The following is a 22,604-nucleotide window of genomic DNA, read 5'->3' as shown; positions in this document are numbered from 1 at the left end:
CAAATATATGACTTGCAAAAATTTTCTCCCAGTCTGTGTCTTACATTTTCATTCCGTTAACTGTGCCTTGCAGAAAACAAGTTTTTATTTTGATAAAATCTAATCTATGTATTATGGCCTTCTATCAATGATACTTAAAAAAAATTTTTTTAACGTTTATTCATTATTGAGAGACAGAGAGAGAGAAGACAGAACATGAGCATGGGAGGATCAGAGAGAGAGAATCTGAAACAGGCTCCAGGCTCTGAGCTGTCAGCACAGAGCCCGCCGGGGCTCAAACTCACAAACTGGAAGATCATGACCTTAGCCGAAGTCAGACGCTTAACCGACTAAGCCACCCAGGTGCCCCCTATCAGTGATACTTTTGATGTCATTTCCAAGAAATGTGAACCTAATCCAAGTTCATAAAAATTTTCTTCTGTGTTTTCTTTCAGAAGTTTTATAGTTTTACATGTAGATTTATTTTTATTTTTTATATAAAGTGTAGATTCAAGTTTTTTCTGTTGCTTTTTGGTTTTGTCTTGTTTTGTTTGTTTTCATTTTAGCATAAGCATGTCCAATTGTTCAAGCATTGTTTGTTGAAAGGCTATTCGTCTTCCATTGACTTGATCTTGCCCTTGGTCAAAAATCAGTTTTCCATTTAGGCGCGTGACTATTTCAGGATTAATTTTGTTCCACTGATTTATTTGCCTATTTTTATGCCAATTATATATAACTTGAAGAATAAACTTTAATTATATAATTTGAAGTCTTAAAACCAGAAAATCCTTTCAAAGTTGTTTTAAGTATTCTTAGCCTTTTACATTGCCACATGAATTTTAAAAGTAGCTTGTCAATTTCTTAGAAAATGCTGTTGGGGTTTGGAATGGCACTGTGTTGCATCTATAGACCAATTTGTCAAAAATTGGTTATAAAAATACTGAATTTTCTGACACATAACATGGTATAGGTCTCTTTCTTTATTTTAAAGATTCTTAATTTCAGGGGTGCTTGGGTGGCTCAGTCGGTTGAGCAGCCGACTTCAGCTCAGGTCAGGATCTAACAGTTTGTGAGTTTGAGCCCCGCGTCGGGCTCTGTGCTGACAGCTCAGAGACTGAAGCCTGTTTCAGATTCTGTGTCTCCCTCTCTCTGACCCTTCACCACTCATGCTCTGTCTTTCTCTGTCTCTCGAAAATGAATAAACATTAAAATTTTTTTAAATAAAGATCTTCTTTTATTTCAGCAACATATTATAGTTTTCAGTGTACAGATCTTAAACTTATTTTGTTAGATTTATCCTTAAGTATTTTATAATTTTTGATGCTATTGTAAATAATATTTTATAACTGAAATTTCTGATTTTTACTAATATAGAAAAATAATTAAATTTTGTATAATAAAATTTTATTCTGCAAACTTGATAAACTCACTTATTTGTTCTAGTAGTGTTTTTGTAAATCCCATAGAATTGTATACATAGACAATCATGTTTTTTCTTTTCCAACTGGATGCCATTTATCTCTGTCTGCCTGTTTGTCTTTTTCTCTTTGACTTATTGCACTGGCTAGGAGAGAGTGAATAGGGCTGGTAAAAGAAAATATTCTTTTATTTTTCATCACCCTAGGGGGAAAGTATTCAATGTTTCAGGAGTAAGCATGGTATTGGCTTCATTTTTTTTGTAAATATTCATAATAAATTGGGGAGGGTCCCTTGTATTTCTTTTGTGCTGAGAGTTTTTATCAGGAATGGATATTGGATTTTGTCAAATGCTTTATCTGCATTTCATGAGAACATCACATGGTTTTTCTTTTATTTTGTAAATATGATGAATTTTATTGATTGATTTTTAAATGTTAAAACAAGTTTCCATTCTCAGGATAAACCTCACTTGGATATGACTTATATATGGCAGCATATGATTTACTAAATTTAAAAAATAATTTAAATATTTATACACATGAAAAATATTGGTCTTATAATTTTCCTTCTTCTCAATATCACTGTGTGGTTTTGGTATCAGTGAATGTTCTCATGGTAGAATTTCTACTGTTTCCTTCTTTTTTTTTTTTTTTAATTTTTTTTTCAACGTTTATTTATTTTTGGGACAGAGAGAGACAGAGCATGAACGGGGGAGGGGCAGAGAGAGAGCGAGACACAGAATCGGAAACAGGCTCCAGGCTCTGAGCCATCAGCCCAGAGCCTTACGCGGGGCTCGAACTCACGGACCATGAGATCGTGACCTGGCTGAAGTCGGACACTTAACCGACTGCGCCACCCAGGCGCCCCTACTGTTTCCTTCTTAACTCATTAGTAGAATTCATTAATAAGATCATCTGAGCCTAGAGTTTTCTTTGTGGACAATTTTTTTTTTTTTTTTTTTGCTGTAAAATAAATCTACTTAGTAACCAGGAGGCTACTTGGTTTATTTTTTGATTTGTGTATTTCAAAGAATTTTTCCATTTCTTATAATTTGCTAAATTTATGACCATAAACTTGTATGTGAAATCTCCTGATTTTCTTTTCAATATATGTAACATCTTTAGTGATGTCACCTCTCTTATTCCTAATATTTATAATATGTATTTTTAAAAATTTTTCCTCTTTAATAAGTCTGGATATTTATCAATTTTACTGATTTCATAAAATCAGTTTTTTTGTTTGTTTTATTGGTATTCTCTATTGTTTTTCTGTTTTCTTTTTCACTAATTTATTCTCTGATGTTTCCTCTTTTTATGTTTTAATTTTCTAATTTTATGGGTGGATTTGAAATTTTTCTTCTCTTCTAACATAATCATTTGGCCCTATGATTTTCCCTCTAAGCAATGCTTTAACTGAATTTCACAAATATCAATTCATTTTCATTCTCATTCAACTCAAAACACTTTCTAATTTTCCTTTTGATGCCTTCTCTAACCCATGTGTTATTGTAGAGATGTGCTATTTGGTTTCAAAATATTTGGGAATTTTCTCCACTTTTTCATTTTTGTTGAGCCTCAAACCTCATCTTTTGCAGGATTACTTTATAGAAGGCATCATGGACTCATCTCTCAGTATTCTGAAGCTTCTGTATCACTGTTTACATTACCCTTCCTTCCTTCCTTCCTCCCTTCCTTCCTTCCTCCCTTTATTAAAGAGACACAGAGACAGCATGAGCAGAGGAAAGGGGCAGAGAGAGAGAGAGAGAGAGAGAGAGAGAATCCCAAGAGGGCTCCATGCCTAGCACAGAGCCCAACAGCCCAAGCTTGATCTCACAACCTTGAGATCATGACCTGAGTCAAATTAAAAAATCCGAAGATTAACCAATGGAGCCACCCAGGTGCCTCTCACTGTTTATATCACAAAAGCTTGTTTATTTATTTTAAAAATAGGGAAGGCTTCATGAATTTGCATGTGATCCTTGTTCAGAGGCCATGCTAATCTTTGTATCCTTCCAATTTTAGTATATATGCTGAGGATGCAAGCACTGTTTATATTTTAAATTAAAAACAAGGGGTGCCTGGGTGGCTCAGTTGGCTAAGCATCTGACTTTGACTCACCTCACGATCTCTCCCAGCTCGTGAGTTCAAGCCCTGCATAGGGCTCTGTGCTGACAGCTCAAACCTTGCAGCCTGCTTTGGATTCTATGTCCCACTCTCTCTCTGTCCCTTCCCCCACTTGCGCTCTCTCTCTCTCTCTCTCTCAAAAATACATAAATGTTAAAAAATTTTAAATTAAAAACAAAAGGAGCAGCGGACTTCTACTTCTAGCTATTCTTTTTTAAAAAATTTTATGTTTATTTCTGAGACAGAGACAGAGCACGAGTGGGGGAGGGGCAGAGAGAGAGGGAGACACAGAATCAGACGCAGGTTCCAGGCTCTGAGCTTTCAGCACAGAGCCCGATGCGGGGCTCGAACTCACAAACAGTGAGATCATGACCTGAGCCGAGGTCGGACACAACCCACTGAGCCACCCAGGCGCCCCTACTTCTAGCTATTCTGACTGCTATTTTTCTTTCCTACCAAGAAAATGATTAAAGCTGGAATGAATATGTGAAATAGATATTATAAGACATAAGAAAACAGTAAGTGTTTGAAGGCCCATGAAGGAAGTAGTTCCAAGTCAGAAAGAACTTGAGGACCCAAGGTCTTGGAGAGAAGTCATAGCATACACCTTTGGTGTCACACCAATTACCCCCAATACACTCATGTTGAAAATATATGTGACTTTCTGCCTAAGATTTTGGTCTTCCTGAGGGAATTCATTTGTCTCATGTGTGGGGAAACTGCAAGCTCTGAATATTCGACTCTCCCAAAGCAGCCTCATCTAGTGATGGTTAAGGAGTTAGTATGGAATTAATGTGGCTTATTTTTTGTTCGGTTAACGTATCTCTGAGTCTCAATCTATATTTTCCATAGTTTCAGATCATACTCAGTGCGCCTTCCAGAACAAAATTAGATTCCCTTTGAAAGAAGATAAAAGTCCCCAAAATCTCTACTGTTATTCTTTCCATTTTCTCTCTTCTCCTTCTATCCTTTATTCAAAATAACCATGCATTTCAGGAAGGAAGACCAGATAGACGGAAAACCAATAAAGAAAAACAGACAACATAAACAGATCCACAAATTATCAGTTTATAATTATTATTAGGCACTGATTTAAAAAGTGATGTAACTACACACTTGATACAAAAGAGGAGAGTATTAAGGAACAGAAATTCAGGACCAGAGAAAACTTCAAAATTAAAGAGAGACTAAAAGGAAGAAAATACAAAATAAAAGGTAAGAGCCTATGGAATATGTGAAAAGGTCCAACACATGTTTAAGTAGAATGGTAGATGGAAAAGAGATAAGGAAATGGAAAGAAGCAATTTCTGAAGAAAGAATGGTCAAGAATTTTCCAAAACTAATGAATGAAAACCCATAATTTAACAAGTTTAGCAAATCCCAGGAAGGACTAATATAAAAAAAAAAATCACATCCCTGAAACTAAAATAAGGGAAGATAATAAATGTAGTCATAGAGGTAGTAAATACTCATTAACTTAAAAAAAAAACAAAAACAGTATGCCAGCAACATATTCCTCAGAAGAAATAAAGACATTGCGCAATTAAACCATTCTTTTTTAAGCTCAAGATCATATTAATAACAGCTTGTGGTGGTGATGGTGGTGGTGCTGTGTGTGTGCTCTTTTGCTAAAATGGCAGAGTTCAGTATTTGTGACAGAAACCAGATGGCCTGCAAAGCTTAAAATATTACTATCTAGCTCTTTATAGAGAAAAATTCTGACGCTTACAGATATTTACTCTTTACAAAGTTAATTAGATGTGATGCCTTAAAAAAATCTTGTCATCAAATAGTTTGAAAGTCATGCTATTTTGTCCTGAGATAGGAGAATAAGGTTAAGGTAAGGGATCTGTGTTGTGGGGCTAGAATTAGATTCTGAAATTAGTGAAGTCTAAGAGATGAGCCCTAGTCATGAACTAGGAGATTCTCTGTTTCTGACTGACTATTTTCTTGTCTGCAGCTTCTTCTATAAAACAGAAATAGAGTTGCCCTACCTGCTTGTTTTAAGTCTCATATCATGTAACAATTTACATAATGATAATAAAAGAAAAAATATAATAATGAAAATTGTTAGCATCAACACAGCATTCAAATAGGAGAAGATAGGGGGGCCTGGGTGCCTCAGTTGGTCGAGCATCTGACTCTTGATTTCAGCTCAGGTCATGATCCCAGGGTCAGGTGATTGAGCCCCCCATGGGGCTTTGCCCTGAGTGGGGAGTCTGCTTAAGATTCTCTCTCTCGTCTCTCTCTCTCTCTCTCTCTTTCTCCCTCGTCTCTTCTCCCCCCACTTGCATGCATTCTCTCTAAAATAAAATAAAATAATAAAATAAAATAAAATAGGAATATATATGTGTGTATATATATATATATATATATGGTAGAATGTGAATATAAATCACAAATCTCTACCTAACTTGTAAATTGGTTCTTCTGGTTAATTTATTTCATCCATCTTTGTTGATCTTTTCCACAGTTGATCAGAGTAACTATATAATTAATTTGACCTTTAACAAAATCTCTCATGTTATCCTTTTGCTTCTTTGCCTCTCCTCCTCCATTTTTGGACTATCATGATCGGTGCCATTTATTGAGCACTTACTATGTACCATATACTGTATTAAATATATTATACTCAATATTTAATCCCTACAATAATAGTATGAAGTACACATTATTATCCTCATTTTACAGAGGAAGACATTTATATAAAAATTATTTAAATATTGTTGCCCAAGTTTGCAAAATTCTTAAGTCGCAGATCTGAAGTTTAAATGCAAGTCTGTTTGAGTTTATAATATTATCATGCATCTTCTCTCTCTCTCTCTCTCTATTGCACCTGTGTTTAGTATTCATGGCTTATCCTTCCCTGTATTTTCCATGCTAGATAAGTGCTCTGCACAGAGAAAGCCATTATAACAATTAATAAAAATTAGTGAAAATTAGTGCTAACTAGTAATGATAAAATTTTAAAGTAAATAAATGAATACAATAGTTTATTTGGGCTAAAAATTGCATATATTCTGTGGTCAGGATAGGTTTAGAAAATACTAGGTTGAACAGATTTCCTTAAAGCAGCACTTTTCAAAAAATTTAAGAAAAAATATGTGTTGTGTATCTGATCGATTTGATGTACTGTGGCATGTAGCATTCACGAAGGGTGTTTGAGCACAGAATTTCTTTTGGTAAACACCTTCTTGGACTTTGGAAAGTTTAAATTAATTTATAAAGAGAAATGGATTTAAAAGCTGGTAATAAGCTGCATTTTTAAGTAATGAAATATTAGATTTTATTCAGCAAGCAAATGAATATTTTCTTCAATTTGGGCATTTTCAGAGCAGAGCATAATTTGCATGAAGTGACAATTTATAAAAGCAACATCGCTATTAAATTTGACCTTTTGACTTTTTGAACAAATTCCTCATTAAAGCCTATGGACTACGTTTTACATTAAATACAAAAACAAAGATATCCTTAATGAGGTGCTGGGAGAGGGACAGGAAGACCTAAAGCAGCTTAATTTGCTCAGAAATTGTGAGGAATGAATGGGGTACAAACCAGTAATTACCACTGTTTGGGGAAAAAACTTGAGCGAGTGATCATTCCATCTAAGTCTGTGACATAATTCCATCTTGGATATAAAAACTCCAATGATATGAATTTATGCTAATTACCCCCCAATTTGATAGGATTACATGTGCTGGAGTAATTGGAAATTTATATTGAAACTTCAATGGTGTAATCAGTTATTTTGAGTAACAATATGATCATCTTAAAAACAAGTGATCAGGATATGTGTATTTGATTTCACTGATGACTGAATCAAGTGATGGTTTTAGTATGGTATGAGGTTAGCCTTAGACGTTTGCTATATTGTGAGCTAAAAATGGAAAGACCAAGTATGGGGTGGTGGTGAGGCCAAAACTCTGTATAGCAATAACAGTGTACAAAATCTGTGATAGCAGGTACAAATCCTATTTATATATTCATTCACTTCGTTTAATCAGATGTAGTCATCTGTGTCTGCATAGCATGCTGGACCCAAACTAACTCTCCCTAGGTGCTTCTGATTTTAATTAGGGGTGTATGTGCTGTCTTGGCCTCTACAAAACTCAATGATTTAGAGGGAGAAAGAGAGAACTAGAACAATGGATAGAATATTGCCTGTGGTGGTAAGCTTTATGGCAGAGTAAGACAAAACAAAAAGTAGAGGGTCAGAAAGACTTTCCAGGGGAAGTAATACCTGAACTATGACTTGAAGAATGAGTGGGAATCAATGAAGCAGAAAAGGGGAATAAGAAAGTGATAAAGCAAAGGCTTCGGGAGAAATTCCTAGGGGGGAGAAATGTGCTAATAGAAAGATATTACAGAGATGGGTATATTTGAGGATCTCCAAGTAATTCAATATGGCTTAGAAGAGAGTAGGTACTGTGATAGTTAATTTCATGTGTCAATTTGACTAGGCCATAGTACCCAGATTTTTGGCCAGACATTATTCTAGATGTTTCTGTGGAAGTACTTTTTAGATGAGATTAACGTTTAAATCAGCACACTACACTATAAGTAAAGCAGGGTACTCTCCGTAACATGGGTGGGCTTCATCCAATCAGTTGAAGGCCTTAATTAAAAAAAGAGTGACCTCCCTTGAAGAAAAGAGAATTCTAACACAAACCATCTTTGGACTCAAATGGCAACTCCTTCCTGGTCTCTAGCCTGCCGGCCTACCCTGCAGATTTTGGACTTTCCAAGGCTCCATAACTGCATGAGCCAATTATTCTTTGAACTCTTTTTCTCTATACATTTTATTGATTCTATTTCTCTGGGGAAATAGATTAATTGACTAACACAGACAAATATAGGAGAGAAGTAAAAGATGAAAGGCAATGGAGAATGATCAAATCATTTCTGTTCTTTTGTTCTTTTTATTTTTTACTGACATATAACACATACAGTGAAAAGTAAACATTTATGCGTGTTAATTGTCTTTGTAGAAATTCATATGAACACTTACATGTAATCAGGACCTAGGTAGAGACGAGACATGGAACATTGCCACCCCCCTCTCCCAGATCCTATCCCAAATTCCCATGAGTAACCACAGTTGACTTCTAAGAGTTTCACACGTTTTTGAATTCTGATTGAATGCTTATACATACAAGCATCTTATTGCTATATACTTTAGTTTGCTTTTTCACATTGCTGTATAATATTTCATTGTGTTCATATGCCACAATCTTTTCATCCATCCTAAAGGTAGACGTTTAGGTAGTCTCTAATTTTTAGCTTATTTGTATAGAGATGTTACACATGTTGAGTATATGTCTTTTGGTGAATAGAGGAATGCATTTCTGTTGGTTATTATCCACAGAAGTGGAGTTGCTGGATTATAGTATATACTATATATCCTGTAGAATCACAGGAATGTAACTGATCAAACTAGTCTTTTATTTTATTTTTTTATTTTTAATGTCTATTTATTTTGAGAGAGAGAAACAGAGTGTGAGTGGGGGAAGGGCAGAGAGAGAGGGAGACACAGAATCCGAAGCAGGCTCCGGGCTCTGAGCTGTCAGCACAGAGCCCAATGTGGGGCTCGAACTCACAAGCTGTGAGATCATGACCTGAGCCGAAGTCAGATGCTCAACTGACTGATCCACCCAGGCACTGCTAAACTAGCCTTTTAGATAGATCTTTCACATAGGAAGGAAAAGAACGGATGAAAGAATGATGAGAATAATCTAGGTGAGAATTGCTTAAGGCTTGAACTTACGCATGTAAGTGAGATAGAAATTAAGAGATGGATATGAGAGCTATTTAGAAGGGGAAATGGTTGGAATTGATAGCCTAATTAGACATGGGTGTGAGGCCAGGATGGCTTCCATGTGTCTAGCTGGGTGAATACCGGTGCCATTTGTGGAGAACATTTCCTAGGTTTGTGTATCAATTGGAATTCATTCTAATAATTATGTATGTTAACACCTACATAGAGTAAAAACAGTGCAGGGTTCGAGCTTATCTCTGTCATTTAGGACTCCTATGCCGTTGGGCTAGTTATTTCACATGTAAGAGACAGTTTCTTCACCTGTAACACAGGGATGGTAATATACATCTTCCATGAGTCAATGAGGTCAGGTATGTGAAACATATATCTATTAATACATAGTGATTTTAAGTAATAGCTATTATTATTATTATGCTTTTTATTTGTTTAATTTATTATTATTATTTCATGCTTTTTTCCTCCACTTATATTCTCAAATAAAGAGGAGACACCACCTTTTCCTCCCCGTCGACAATTTACCTTAAAATGTGAGCATTTAGATGTTAAGTAAAAAAATTGACGTTGTATGTACCAATCTCTAACAAGGCCCAATCATTGCCCGAAAGTAGCTTCTGATTTAAAGCAAGGTTTTTTGCACTGGTGTGTGATATACTTCTGTTTTTTGCCATTGCCAGACTATTCAATTTTAATGATATTATCTGCCATTTTCACCCCATTTATGAATATCTATCAATCTCTAGCTATCATCTATCTACTTGTATAAAGCCATTTTTCAGATTATATACATAAGGTTATGGATAATTAATATATGGTAATATGTATTAATAATAATAAATTATTATTCGCACTTATCACTTATGAGTATGCTTTCACAGTGTAATGAAAAGCCAGCTTTTCTTTTAATCAAGCTTGTTTTAATAATAGGTACATTCATATTACAAAGAAATTTTTGTTGTTTCTTCACTTTTGCCTAAATTGGATTAATAAATTTTTGCATTTTTGGCAATAGAAATGGAATTAACTCAGCTTTCTGATGCAAATTTTGCAAAGAGCATCTCTGTAATATATGAAATGCAGATTGATCCCGCGTCTTGGAAAGAATGTTAGTAGAGCTAATGAACAGGTTGCTATGTATCTACAGAAGACAGATTTTTTTTGAGGTCACAAAGTCTGGAGCTGAAAAGAGCCAACAGGAATCAGCTGAGTGGCCACAGCTGTTGAACCAGGGACAGACCAGGTGTATATTGAATGAGAACGGAACTGCTACTAATACATGGATACTTGCTTCACCCACACATGGTAGGAAAGATTGGCATGGTTATCGCTGAAACCTGTCCTGGGATATTGATTTAGGAAGCCTGCAGGTTTTCTGAAAGCTTTACCAAATTTCCACCAAGTGCACTGAAGTTCATTGAATCTATTCATCCTAGTCTAGCTTTTCCCAGACAGATAGTCCCTTGTTCACCATCTCAGTGGCCTAGGGATACACCAGCTTCTGCTGCTAAGGCTCACTTTATAACAATCTATGTCCATGAAAAGTCTAGCCAGAGAGATTAAAAAATAGAGGAAATATTTATTCAATTTCTTTCAAGTCTGCTGCCTCATTTCTTGCCGACTGAATAATTTTGGGTGTTTGGCATGTGGACTAATGTAAAAGGACAAACCAGGAGGAGTCCCAAGCCAGTCATGTATGCATAAACCCTGGGAGCAGGGTTTCTTGACCCTAGTTGCAAAGAATTCCCTGGGGAGCTTTTAAATACTCCTGGCATGGCCTCAGCATGGCCAATTAAGTCACAATCTCTGAGGGTGTGTTCTGGGCACTGGGATTGTTCTAGTTCCCAAGAAGATTCCAATTTGCAGCCAGGTTTGAGGACAATAGCTGTTTTCTAAAGTGATTTAGAGGCGATGAAAAGCACCTTAGTGATCATCTAATCCAATATATGAAACAGATCAAACTAGCTCTGGTTAATCTGGACGGGAGCATTCTAGACTTCTGCCCATTTGCCCTCCTGCAAGGATCAAGGAGGCAACAATTCAGGTTATTGAGTGAAAATAATTATGGAGTTACATGCTTATTATTACCAAAGTGAGAATATAAAATCAGACAATTTAGTGACTGGTCTAAAGTAACACAGCCTATAAAAGATCAGCCATGCCTCCTGACTTCCATTCTGGTGCTCATTTCACTTTTCGATGTTGCTTTAGGCCATGTTAACATGAACTAAGTGGGTTTTATCCCTTAAAAAAACTTCTAGCATTATAACTATGGGAAATTTGACAGCATTGAGCTCAAGCACTTTGTAAACGAGGACTAACTTTGTATTACATTTCCAGTATTTGTAAAAATTGACGTTTTTATTCTGGATTTATTTCTGCCTAGGTCTGAATTAAGTTGCAAGACATACTGTAGTCTCTAATCCTGTGGGAGATTCTCGCCATTTCTTTTTAGAGTTAGTAATTATTTAAAAGGTCATTTGCACCCGTGGCCGTTCTTTTCCCACCTTGTAGGTGCCGAGGTGGAAAGGGCCAATGCCTGTGGTCATTGCAGAAGAAAGGGTGAGAATCCTAGGCTGAGGAAAAGCAAATGAGATGATGGAGCCAAATGTGAACTAAGGCAGCTGCCAGGGGTTCCCGTGATGAGCAAATGGACTCTTTTTTTTATGTAGCCTCTATTCACATTTTTATGTTTGATTTTGTCCTTTGATTGTAATGACAGGTTGTGGTTACATATTATTAGAGATGAATACTAAAGAAGTGACTAAATAAAAGGGCAAGAAATTGAGGATGATTGGTGTCATCCCAGCAGGGAGGGAAGGCAGACAACAATATCATTTTTTTCTTTCTCAGTCTCAGATGCTGCATGTACCTTACCCGCACCTTCTAAAATAACCTTAGAATCTTTGCTTTATTCTGTGGTGCTTTGGTGCTGCTGTCCGTCCAAGGATCAATCAGCAACTATGGCTGGTGGAGGGCTAATGCAGCTCTGCAACCCTGAGGCTATTGAACATATTTATCCATCCATGATAGATACATTTTATGGGTATGCTGTGGCACTTATTACTCCGTTTCTGAAGTTCTTCTCTCAAAGCCTTCATTCCTTCCCAGGATTCAGCCACAACTGAATCCCTTCTCAGGAGAGAAAACTAATTAGTTTTTACGTCTTGGGAATACTGTGTCTATCGAGACTAATTTGTGGTAGGGAGAGGAATTCTAGAAGTCTTCTGGAATTGGATATTAGAGGCTAACTCTTGTATATAGATACATTATCTAGGTCTCTGTAATAGATTTACTCTCAAATTTCAGATATATTCTTATCTTTGAGATACCTATATTTTGCATATACCAGGGGGGAAACATTTTCCCATGGGAACCAGGAGTCACACACAGGAATGTTCACAGCAGTGAGGTTTATGATAGTGAGATTAGATTGAGAACAATCTAAAATTCCTTCGAGAGGAGAATCATGAAACTGAGATATAAAGATACAATCAAGTGCTATATGACAGCAACAGTGAAAACTATCACTATTTGCAATTAATAATCTTGGACAAAAGTCCAACAATATCGTGCATGAACTCATATGCACCACTGTGGAAGTATCAATTCATATGACCACTTAGGGAAATAATTTATTATCTCCTACTGTTGGAGATGTAATAAAGATTGTGGAGTGTTTACTATGTTCCAGCTATTTTCCTAACTGTACAAATACTATCTGTAAAGTTGTGAGCTATGTACCGCAATCTTAATCACTTTATATATGAAGGAACTGACACAGAGAGGTTGGGTACCTTGACCAAGATCAAAACCATCTAACTGGTACACCCAGCATTGAATTCAGGCAGTCCAGTTTCAGAGTTCATCTTCTTAACTGTTGTGTTATGCTGACCCTTCTAACTAGTAAATCCAGTAATTTCACTTATCAACATACCCCATAGTAAAATTTTGCTCACAGTGTAAAGAGATAAGCATGCTTACAGCAATTATGTTGATAACAAAAAAAATTAAAAATAAAAACCCTAAAAATCCATCGATAAGAGAAATGATGAATAATTGAGATGTAGTCATACAGAATAATAGTATAAAATAATGAAAATGAACTAACTGTATCATGCAAATCAATATCAAAATAACATTGAGTGCCAAAGCAAGGGCAGAAAATATATATCATATATAAGTGTATATGTTCAAATACACACAAAATCAACACGTATTTACGTGAGCATTAAGACTAAAGTTTGCACATCACATTGCCACAGAAAACAGTGGCCAATAATTGTTTGAAAGAAATGTTCTACTTCACTGAAATTTTTTAAAAAATGCAAAATTAAACACATAGAGTAATATAAATTTTGTCTTTGCTTCTTGAATTGGGAAAATCCTGCGTGCTTGCAAGCGTAATTTTTAATGAGATAATTTGAAAATGTATATTAAAGGTCTTTTCGTGAATTTTCAAAAACAATTTTTTGTAAAAAGTTTGTGTGAAAAATTAGAGATGTATGCAATTTTTTTGAAATAAATTTATTTATACAATGAAAAACTGGAAATAAAGTATATTAGTTTACTAAGGTTGCCCTAAGAAATGATCAGATTGGGTGCCTGAAAAACAAAATTGTCTGAAACTTCTGGAAGCTAGTCCAAAATCAAGATGTCAGCATGTGTGGTTTTCTCTGAGGTCTGTCCCGTTGACTTGCAGATATGCAGATTGCTGCCTTCTCACTGTGTCCTCAATGGTCATCCTTCAGTCCATGTGGTCTGTGTCCTAATCTCCACTTCTTATAAAAGCACAAGTCACATGGGGCGTCTGGGTGGCTCCGTGGGTTAAGCTCCTGACTTCATCAGGTCATGATCTCACCATCTTATAGTTTGTGAGTTCCAGCCCCTCATGTGGCTCTCTGTTGTCAGCAAAGAGCCTGCTTCAGCTCTCTCTCTCTCTCTCTCTCTCTCTCTCTCTCTGCCTCTCCCCCACTTGCACTGTCTCTCTTTCTCAAAAATAATAAAATAAACATTAAAAAAAATCTTAAAAAAAGGACACAAGTCATATTGAATTAGGGTCCACACCAAGGATCCCATTTTAACTTAGTTACCTTTTTAAAGGTTCTATTTTCAAATACAGTCACATTCTGAGGTACTGGGGGGTAGGCTTTTGACTATGAATTTGGAGGGGACACAGTTCAGTCCAAAAAGTAAATGTTAATCCAAATTGACGTAATATAAATAATCTAATATAATGTAGCTAATAAAGAAATAAAAGGCATTAGAAGTTTCCTGAGTGACATGGAACAACGCACATGATATATGAGGTGAAAATATACAAAATATGAATATATGTATACTGCAACTTTGTTTAAAAAGACTAGACAACAGAAAGATTAACAGAAGTTATGTCTAAGTAGCATCTTGGTTCTTTTTTCTTGTACATATTCAAGGTTATCTATAATGCATATTATTCTATAATCAGAAGAGTTTCTAATTTACTACATGGAGAGGATTACACATGAAAAGCAAGCATTGAGTAACATGTTCTGATTACATGTGTTCGTTTATTAATTCAGCTGATATGTATTGATTGGCCATTTTATGCCTGGCAATCAGGATGGGAGTGGAGGATTTGGAGGATACACACTTATTCCTTCTAATGTTAAATGTTTATGCATCTATATAGCTGTCACCTAGGTTTGCAAATTTGTGACTCAGAATAAAACTCACACTTCAGAATTTTTGAGGGCAAGTCATCAAATTTTATCATGAACCTGAAGTACAGGAGATAGACATGTGGGAGGATACAAAACAGTAGAGGAGGTTCATGACGACTTTCTTGAAACATGTGAAAGAATCCCATGTGGAAAAGCATGTGATTTGTAGGCTTATTTTAGGGAATGGAGCTAGGACAAATGGGTAGAAGTTTGATCCCATATATGGAAAAAAATCCTAAAAAGGTAATGTTCTAAAAATATCATAGCTTCTCTTAGGAGGTGGTGAGTTTACTGTCATGATAGTGTTAAAGTTTAGTTTGCACTGGCACTTTACTAAAGTTTAGTAGAATTTTCCATGATAATGGAAATACTCTATGCTTCTACTGTCCAATATGGAAGCCACTAGCCACATGTATCAGCTTAGGAGCACTTGAAATGTGGCCAATACAAATCAAGAACTGGGTATTTATTTTACTTTATTTTCATTAATTTAAATGTAAACATCCATACGTGGCTAGTGACTCCTTATTGGACAGTGCAAGTCTAGCAGACCTCTTGGCAGGGGCACAGCTGATTTGAACAGTCAGTGAGTAACACAGATGAAATATGTGACAGTTGCAGGTTTCTTCTAGCCTAAGGTTGTATGCTTTCTTTTTTTTTTTTTTTTTTGAACATGAACTTATGGGATAGTTCTTTTTTCTATGGGGCATAATAAAGGAAGTTACTCTGATTGGAAAACTCTGGTAAGCATGCCTTGGATTGTCTGAAGTACCTTAAAAACATGTTTGCCAAATTTGAAAGAGTGGTGAAGAGCAGAGTGTTCAATCTAATGTGAGTATCTGGCAGCTGCTGAATGTTTGAGTTGTTCTAATTCAGCTGAAGATGAAAGAAGACAAACATGCTAGACATACAATGCAGTGCAACCACAATTTTGGATCATTTATACAAATCCCAAAGTTATAAATTAGGAAACTTGAGACCCCAACAGTTTGGGTGACAGAACCCTTGTCTACTAGACTCCTATATAAACTTTTAGGAAGCCTCAGAGTTTAAGAGCAAAATCCCAAGCAATTCTAATTTTAAAAATGGTGAATGTCAGAGTGGGCACTGGTCATCTGAGGGTCCATCCATATTCCACGGTACCACGGCACCCCCTGAAAAAGCACAGGAACCAAGAAGACCCTGTGAACACACCCAGGGTATTAACGCACCTGGTACAGACAGAGATCAAAGACCTAAAGTTCTAGAGATGTAGCTTGAAACTCCACTTAGTTTAAATAAAATGTGACAAAATATGAAAGAATGAGCAACATGTGGAGGTTAATTTCTATAGACTATCCATGTAACTGAGTAAGCAAGCAGTGACCTGTGTCTTTGACAAGTACCTAAAATACGATGGACTTTGAAGAGAGAAACGCAACTTTACGACTAGTTGCCTGGGTTATCACAAGAATTAATGTCAGGAAAGTCAATTCAAAAGTGACCTCCACCACTAAGGTTTTGTCATTTATGTGTCGTCACATTCTTCGTCAGCCTCAGTGTGAGTGACACTAGCTGTCGACCTTTTGCTTTGCACTGAAAGGTCATTAGGAAAAGTCAAGCCTGCTATGTGTCCACGCACTTCTGAAGGCTGCTATTTTCAACATTCCATTCAAAAGGTTATCAAAGAATGGGGAGAAAAAAATTAGGTAAAGGCACGGTGAACTTTTCATCTGCAAACCACACTGAGCACTTCCAACTGCCATCTGCTAGCTAGCTGTACAATCTAAAAAGCCTTCCTTTCAATGTAATCCAAAGACCATACCTCATTTCAATAGCAACAGTATGCTACTTTCGCCAATGTGTGACTGTGTATATTTCTATACCTTGTATTTAGAAGGATAATTTCCTGTTTTTCTAAGCATCCTCTTCCAATGGCTCTTCCACATTGAAGATATCTCAGCGAGCCTCTCAAACTGAACTGCTATGTCTTGAAAAAATGTGACAAATAGAAGTAGTGGGTGCTATAGTGAGGTTAGGAAAAACGCTAGTAGATACGCATCAGAAAACCTCATTGTAATTTGGGGATATGTTTTAGAACCATGGTTAACCATATGTTAAGAACCATAGATATTACACATATAGGTATTGTGTGTATGAAAAAAATTGTTTCTGATTGGATATTTAAATTACAGAGAGAGGAACAGATAGTGAAATGATAAGTATTCAACTTGTGGATAACAAAAGCCCGCGATGTAGTCATACTAAGGCCATTAGTATCAACCTTCGGAAAATCCTTTTACTTTCATTTCTCTGGGTGAAAAGTGAAAAATCTTTCATTTATTTCATTTACTTTCATTTACTTTCATTTCTCTGGGTGAAAAGCGAAAAATAGGTAAAAACCTATTTTACCAAGACAATGGGACAATATGTACATCTATAAATGTCTCCAAGTCCTGATGAGAAAAAATACAATCATGATTATAATTAAAGAAGGAAAAAAATGTGTTGCTATATACATGTATTGGCATAAATGGAGTTTTGGGTAAAAAGATCATTCAAGATCCTAGTTGGGCAATAGCATCAGCAACAGTACCTGATTTTACAGGTAGAGTATTCTAAAACTCCAAATTCCTAGGTTTAGGAACATGCAGCTTCAAAGGAATAATCTCAACCAAAGACTGTGGGTTAGCTTTTTATGGAAACCTGTAATTTTCTTGAAAGCTGCTACGTTATGAATTATATACAGTAATAAGTATAGGTCTCTGATAATATGTTGTCCTATTTTGGGCTTTAATTTGTACAGCAGTGAGTGTATTTCCATAAAGTGCTCTCTCTATGTGAATATACATACTACATTCAAATGCATCACTGGGAAGATACCTTCTTATATCTATTTTTAAATATTTCTACTGTTTACTAAAGTAACATAGTAAAATGGAAGGAGTATCCTACATAGATTAAGGATGAAATTTATTGCTTCTATATTTCTGGAATTTGCTAGATGTTAGTTTAGGATTAGGTAGCTGGGAAAGCTGTAAGGATGGATTACCACAGAAATGCAGTGTTTTCTTTTTATCATTAAATAGACGCTACTGCAGGCAGTTGGTTTGTTGTTTCTTGGCTCTCCCAGAAAGCCAGAGATTTTTGTGTGCACTCTGTGGGCTAATTCTTAGTCTGACCCTGCTTTTTGATAAGGTGTATTTCCAACTGGTTCTTTGAGAAGGTCATGCACATATTGTCTTGTTGTGAAGTGTAAGGGTTCATCATAAGAGCCCTGTGGCTTTTAATGAGTTTTACCATCAGACAAGTATTTGAATGTTGTTCAGTAGGCTTGTGTCTCATTATTATATTTTGCTTCAAACTTGGATTAAAGGAGAGTTGCAAGAAAGATCCTGGCAAAGCAATGATATTGACTTTGTGTATAAACTCCTGTAGCACATCAAACTCAAAAATAATATCATGTTTGTTAGTAAAAGCTAATTGGATCCCCACATACTTCAAGTGTGTTCCTTTAATTTGGCAATCCCAACATAAATGGAGTGGTTATCAACACGAAAGGGGTCTATTTATCCTGAGATGAGCGAGGGATGGCAGTCAGCAGGAGGGAGGGTGGTTTCTTAGTAATACGCTCCGCTTGGAAGGACAGATGGAAATACTGTTAAAAAATAATTTGCTTTTCAGAAAATTTAGAAAATATACTTGCCCAGCTTCAGGGATTTAGAGGTATCCAGGGCTGCTGGCAGGCAGGCTGGCTGAGAGAGAATGTAAAACATGGTGGAAGAGCAATGAAAAGTAGTCCTATGTCCCATCTACTGTGACTTCCTTATTCTTTCTTCTTCTCTGGTGGTCTTAAAGTCATCACAAAATGGAGGAGTGAAAAGATGCTCAATTGCTGGAATGAATGCTCTTAATGAGGGGGATTGCTCAAACATCTCCTCAGTCATATGGTAATGAGGAACTCAAATTAGCCAGAGCCTCTCCGTCTTCATCTATAATACAACAATTTGGTATGCTGGTGCTAGCCCAGACCATTGAAAGCAGCACACTTGGGAAAGAAGAAAGTGACCCAGATCCTAGGATGAAAATACATAGTGAACTCACCTCAGTGGAAGAGTTCTCTTCTCCCTTTACCTCCAGCTGGTTCTGCTACAGACACCTAATGAATCAAGGATTTTTTTTCTTTAGATTACATTATTATTGTTACTACTAAAATGAAAACAATAACCACCACTGTGACTGCTGCTGATCGTGGTGGTTAATTTTATGTGTCAACTTGACTGAGCCAAGGGATGCCCAGATAGCTGGTTAAACATTGTTTTGGGGTGTGTTCAACAGGGTATTTTGGGAAAAGATTAGAATTGGAGTAGTGAACTGGCCCTCCCCAATGTGGGTGGGGATCCTATAATCCGTTGAGGGCCTGAAGAGAGCAAAAAGGCAAAGAAAGGTTGAATTCTCTCTCTGACTGACTGCTTGAGCTGGAAAATGATCTTCTGCCCTTGGTGCTCCTGGTTCTCAGGCGTTCAGATTACACCACCGGCTTTTCTGGGTCTCCAGCTGGTAGTGTATATATAGATCCTATTGGTTCTGTTTCTCTGGAGAACTCTAACACAGCTGCCATTTATTAAATAAATGCGCTATTAAGATCTGCATTACAGACTTTGCATGCATCATTTTAACCCTCACTCCAACCCACATATGCAAGTCACCCACATTATAGGTGAGGAAACAGATTCAGAAATGTTAAGCATATACAGCAAGTAAATGCTGGATCCAAATCTGTAGCTGTCAGTGTGGTTCAAATACCCAAGTTTAGTCATCATTGAGTCAATTAGTATATAAGAGGAGCTTACTTGCCAGTGTAAGGAATTTCCATTCTATAAATCATATATAGCAAGCTATACGTATAGAGCTCTTTATCTTAATCTCTCGTCTGAGCTTTTTTGTCCCTCCATGGGACAGCCTGGACAGCCCAACATGGGTATCACCAGTCATGGATTCACATGACCACCTAAGTCCCACATTGTTGCTCTGTACTTTTTTTTCACTTCGTTTTAGTTCCGTTTCTCCCCCAAATTTCTCTTTATAATTAAGAACTTTGGCTTTATACTTTTCTTTTTCACAGGAATGACATACTAGCTCTTATTTAAATATCTTTTAATATGTTTATTTATTCTTTAAAAATTGAGGGCTTATTATATGTTGAGGAAACCAATATACATATGAACTAGTCCAAACCCTTAGGAAACTTGTAGGCTAATGGAACTTAACTACAGAAAAAGAGCTAAATACAATTTAGTGTGATATAAAAATTATAATAGGCACATATCAATAAATTGTTAAACTAGGGTAGAGTTATCGGAGGTTTCTCTCTAGAGGGAAGAGTGACTTATTTGAGCATTGAACACCAAGAATGATTTAATTAAGTGAAGAAAGATGGAGCCTTTCATAATGAGGAGGTAGAATATAAAAGGTACAATTAAAAGAAAACTGCAATTAATTCTGAATGACTAGAATTTATTTTCTTAAATGTTTATTTATTTTTGAGAGAGAGACAGAGAGATAGAGCATGAGTGGTGGGGGAGGCAGAGATAGAGGGAGACACAGAATCTTAAGCAGGCTCCAGGTTCTGTCAGCTGTCTCCAGCAGCTGTCAGCACAGAGCTCCATGCAGGGCTCAAATTCATGAACCTCAAGTTCATGACCCGAGCCGGTCAGATGCTTAACCTGCTGAGCCATCCAGGCATCCCTGAATGACTAGGTTCTGGAGTGGTACAAGCATGTGAAGGATATGATTGAAGGAGTATACAGAGAACAAACCATGAAGGACCTTGAAGGTCATAATAAGGAGATGATTTTATCCAGTGGGCATTCCCCAGGCAGTTTTACATACCAATCCAGAAAATGAGTAGTAAGGGCTTGACTTAAGGCAATGAGCAAACCCATCTGGGCCTTGTTGTCTGAACCTGTCAGGAACTTTTAGCACATTAGAAGTTGTCATCCCTCAAACTACATGATAGACTACTAAGTTCTAGCTTAGAAGAAGGGGGATTCAGTAACAGCACCATTACTGGGGTCTGAGTGTGACCCATGGGTAGTGATTCCCTATAGATACAGTTTTCTTTGTATTCTAAACTCCCCGAGAAGGTTAAAAAGTTGTATCTCCCTAACAATTTGAGTTACTGACACTGATTAAAAACTTCTTGTGAAAAAATAAGGACATTTTAACCTGAAGCAGAAACTTAGTAGTTATTTTTGCCTGTATACATGCATGTGTGCATTCTAATTTCTATCAGGCTTGGTCATATCCTTGATCTTTTGCAAAAGCAGAGTGATGAGTCTTACCTTGGGGAAAACCTAGGCTATCTTTCTTGGCCAGTTGATATTGGAATAGCTTTTAGTAGCCTGTCAAGTATGCTGGAAGGTGAATCAATCAACAGTGTATATTTTTTAAGGATATTTTGCTCAGTGCTGTGAAATGCAAAAGCAGAATATTAGTAGTGTCTCTACCCTCAAGTTGCTAAAATATAATTGGAGAGAGTTAAAAAAACCCAAATAATTAATAAGATTTTGAGACAATACCATTGTTTTAAACTTGGTAGTATAGGCTATGAAAGCCATTAAAGAGTAGGTCAAGTCAGGATATGCTTGACTAGTGGTGGGAATATATTTAGAAGGAGGTTCTAGCTGAGCAAAAAGGTGAAAATAAGCTTGGATATCTGGGGTGAAGGTGCAGATATCAAGGACCTTTAACTCCAGGCAGAAAATTTAGGTTTTTATTGGATACGTTGTGAATAGAAGAATATATTAATGAAAGCTTTTGGGGGAAGAGGCGAACTTTTGCGGCAATGTATGGATTCTCAGCTATGTGCATCATTGGACTTGGTGACTTTAGTGAAACCTCGCTGTCCTAGCCTGGTTCCCATAGGAAAGCAGAGGCTGAGACCATGGTTTGCATGGAGGTGGTTTATGTTGAGAAGTCACTTTAGGAAGTAGGAGAGGGGACTGGGATGAGGGAACTAGGAAAGGAAGACAAGCCAATGCAGGGTACAGTACAAGCGGGCAGCAGGGGCTCATCAGCCTGAGAGCTTCTGAGGAGCTGTCTCCCAGAATGCTCACCCAAGGGATGGAAGAGGGAACACTGATTTGCAGTGACTCTTTGGGGATTGACTCCCATGTATTTGTGTGAGCGCTTGCTGCTGAATCAGAGAAGCCCAAGAACAGATGCGAGAAATTCAGGTAGAGCTGAAAGTAGTTTATCGTGTTACACTTTCTCAAAGGTGGTGCTCTGAAAAAACTGGAGTTGAAGGTGGGCCGAGAAGACCTGACTCTGAGAAGGGCATGAGGTGTCTGATATATTTATCATTTCAGCCTGGTAGGAGTAAGGCCTGTAAGAATTTTAAACTATTACAAAAGAAATTCCAATTTCTCATTGGCATATTGCCTTTCTAATAACCAGTTAACAAAGTACCTAAAAATCACCTGGGTGTATCTTTCAATACAGAGTTCAGTACGATGCATGGAAGAATTCAGTTCATCGATTCATGTAAATAAGGCACTTCAAAATGCACTGAAAATTATATTCTTCCATATAGTTAGGATAGCAATGGTGTCAAGGAGTGGAGGAGAGGTC

The 22,604-nt window shown here is 36.7% G+C and overlaps 1 non-coding gene across 1 annotated transcript; it reads right to left on the bottom strand.

Moving 5' to 3' along the window:
* Nucleotides 1–3,339: 3,339 nt before the first annotated feature.
* Nucleotides 3,340–3,443, bottom strand: LOC113604823 (U6 spliceosomal RNA). The gene has a single exon (XR_003426848.1). It is a non-coding gene; the product is annotated as a U6 spliceosomal RNA (small nuclear RNA).
* Nucleotides 3,444–22,604: the final 19,161 nt, after the last annotated feature.

The sequence above is a fragment of the Acinonyx jubatus genome, chromosome C2 (assembly GCF_027475565.1).
Source record: "Acinonyx jubatus isolate Ajub_Pintada_27869175 chromosome C2, VMU_Ajub_asm_v1.0, whole genome shotgun sequence".
In the NCBI taxonomy this organism is placed as follows: Eukaryota; Metazoa; Chordata; class Mammalia; order Carnivora; family Felidae; genus Acinonyx; species Acinonyx jubatus.
This window is presented reverse-complemented; position numbering and strand designations above follow the sequence as displayed.